This window comes from Monodon monoceros, unplaced genomic scaffold (genome assembly GCF_005190385.1).
Source record: "Monodon monoceros isolate NGI ecotype Baffin Bay Population unplaced genomic scaffold, NGI_Narwhal_1 Super_Scaffold_12, whole genome shotgun sequence".
Lineage (NCBI taxonomy): Eukaryota > Metazoa > Chordata > Mammalia > Artiodactyla > Monodontidae > Monodon > Monodon monoceros.
This window is the reverse complement of record NW_021703768.1, coordinates 140,340,906-140,343,492: the sequence shown is the minus strand read 5'-3', so window position 1 is coordinate 140,343,492 and position 2,587 is coordinate 140,340,906. Positions and strand designations below refer to the sequence as shown.

General features: G+C 46.4%; 1 pseudogene; it reads right to left on the bottom strand.

Moving 5' to 3' along the window:
- Positions 1-423: 423 nt before the first annotated feature.
- LOC114892550 lies at positions 424-1,680 on the bottom strand (annotated as a pseudogene).
- Positions 1,681-2,587: the final 907 nt, after the last annotated feature.

The window sequence follows — 2,587 nt, the reverse complement described above, 5'->3', positions numbered from 1 at the left end:
CCAGCTGGCCAGAGCTGAGAGGCTGAAGTAGCAAGAAGTGCTACATAATGTAGATGTAAAGGGCAAAATCATGTTGGCCCTTGTAATATTGGTTAAGGATTTTCTGCTTTTCTTTTGTAATAAGAGGCATTGAAAAAAAAATTTTTTTTCTATTCACAAAGAAAAAGCTCCAGTCCATCTTTTAATTTTTTTGAAAAATTCCTGACATTACAGAACTAAACTGAAATGTATTAATATTCCACTCTTACATTTCCATGACAAACAAAAAAATTTCATGAGCCAAAAAAACCCCCCAAAAAACAAAACAAAACAAAAACAAAACAGGGAGAAGCTTATAAAACTAAATATGGATCTCAGCATTAACAGCTGAACAGAGAAAGGAATTAAAACGCTTTAATTAAAAAATCACGAGTGGATGATAAAGTGTGTAGAAACTGAAAATTTACAAACTATTTAAAACCCGGAATCACTGACTGTTCAGAAACTACACAGATGGATCATGGGTGGTGGTGAACAGCAGAAAGGGATTATGGATTAGTCTGCATTGTTCTAGCTGCTCCCCATGCCACCCGTCTCCGAGGAAAGCCTGACATTGATTAGATATTGAGCCAGGCTAATGCTGGCAGCAGATCCAGTGATGGTAATCTGCCTATCAGTAGATCCTTTCACTGGGTTCGCAATTTTGATCTGTGCCCCAGACATCTGACGATCTCATTGATTTTGGCGCCTTGACGCCCGAGTACACAGCCAATCAAATTGTTTGGAATGGTGAGTTCATGAGAAGTAGTCTGAGCAGATGCATCCAAACCTGCACTGAATGCGGTCTTGCCATGCGTCATGGGAAAATGAGACTGTTGCATTGCCAACTGGTGCAGCTTGGTCAAATCTGGCTGTGGAATGGCATACTGTCCTTGAATGGTATAGGCCTCTAGAGGTGGTCCCTCCAGGTCAGGGTTGAGGCACATGGACGGGGTGGTGTGGGGAAAGCTCGCACTGTCGCTGCCTGTGCTGTACCTGTCCTGACCACCTGCAAAGATGACTGGAGAACTGGACGGCTTGGGCTGGTACGGGATGGTCACGCCCTTCAGGGGGGACTGGGAGAGAGTGTCCAACATGACCATGCATATCTGTTTCACACACTCAATGATGGACTGCAGAATGCCAGCAATAGTGATGGCCCCTCAGTTGAGCTGGGGAGCATATCCCCTGCCACCTGGACCTGAGCCCCTGTACTCTCACGTATTTCCTTGATCTTGCAACCACCTTTCCCAATGAGAGAGCCACACTGACTAGCAGGGACCACCAGCCTCAGGGTGACTGGGGGTCTACTGGCAGCTGTGCTATTGGTCATAGAGCTGCTGATGTCCTCTTCCATAGCAAAGGCTTTGAAGATGGCATTAGTGGGTCCAACCAAAGTGATAATCCTCTCAGGACAATTCCCTTCTGAGATGTTGATACATGCACCACTGTCCTCATGCATCTTCTTAACTGATTCTCCTTTCTTCCCAATGATACTGCCAACTTCCTTTCCATGCATAAGTAGCCGGATGGTGAATGTGACATTTAATCCACCTTCAATCACACCGGTGTCCATGTCGAGCAGTGTTCTGAAGAGCTGGACTCTGAGTGGTCAAGTCTTTGGTCACTGGTGGGGGTGAAAGCCAAAAACTGCAGGCGCGAGGCGACTGAGGAAAAAAGGAGAGCGGGCGGGAAGGGGAAGGTCGGGAGGCTAGGGCGGAACAATAGGGGTGGGCGGGAAGGTGAGGGGGGCCCCCCCGCGGGCGGGCCGGCAGCAGAGGGCGCAGGCTGCAGCTGCTCCGGCTGCTGCCTCTGCTGGTCTGGGCGCATTGAAAATTTTTAATGTGTGTGTTTGTGTGTGCATGAGGACAAAGAAGGTAATGTGTTAAGTCTGGGAAGTAGGCATCGATGGAGGAGAATCAGTTTCATCAGGTAAATTATGATTTTGGGGTGATATCAGGAGCAACAATGTAAGAAGACATGCCTTAACTCTTAATCACTTCCCTTTAAATCCTCCACTACAACACCAATTTCTAGTTTGTACTCAGTGGCTTCTTTAACCTGAGGAATTAATTTTCTAGTATGTGTAGCACTGGTCATTTCACTGTTGTTTCTCTCGGTGACTTAGATTGGACTAAAACCATTCTAAAGTCAAATAATGAGTGGAGTTAAAACCTGCTGGTTGTCTACCCAGCACCGCCCCCCCCCATTCTCTTTTCTTGGAGACGTACAAGTACTAGCCATCCCTGCCTCATGTAGCTAATGACCTCAGGGGAATATGGACAATCAGCCATTATAATGTTGTGAGGTCCAGTGTAAAATGAAAACGCAGGTCCCTTGTTTAAAAATTATTAAGACTTTCAAGATGATACTAGCAGTATACTAAACTAAGAATGGAACTCTTCCAAGCCCAGGTTCTTGTGCTACTGCATAGACTGCATGACTACGAGATTGGCCTTGGAAATTTGTCCCGTTGCATTCCAAGGAGTGAACTTGATTGGCCCAGCAATGGTTATGAGGCCAAAATCTCACCAATGAGGCAAGGGGGGGGGGGGGGGGGGGGAGAAGT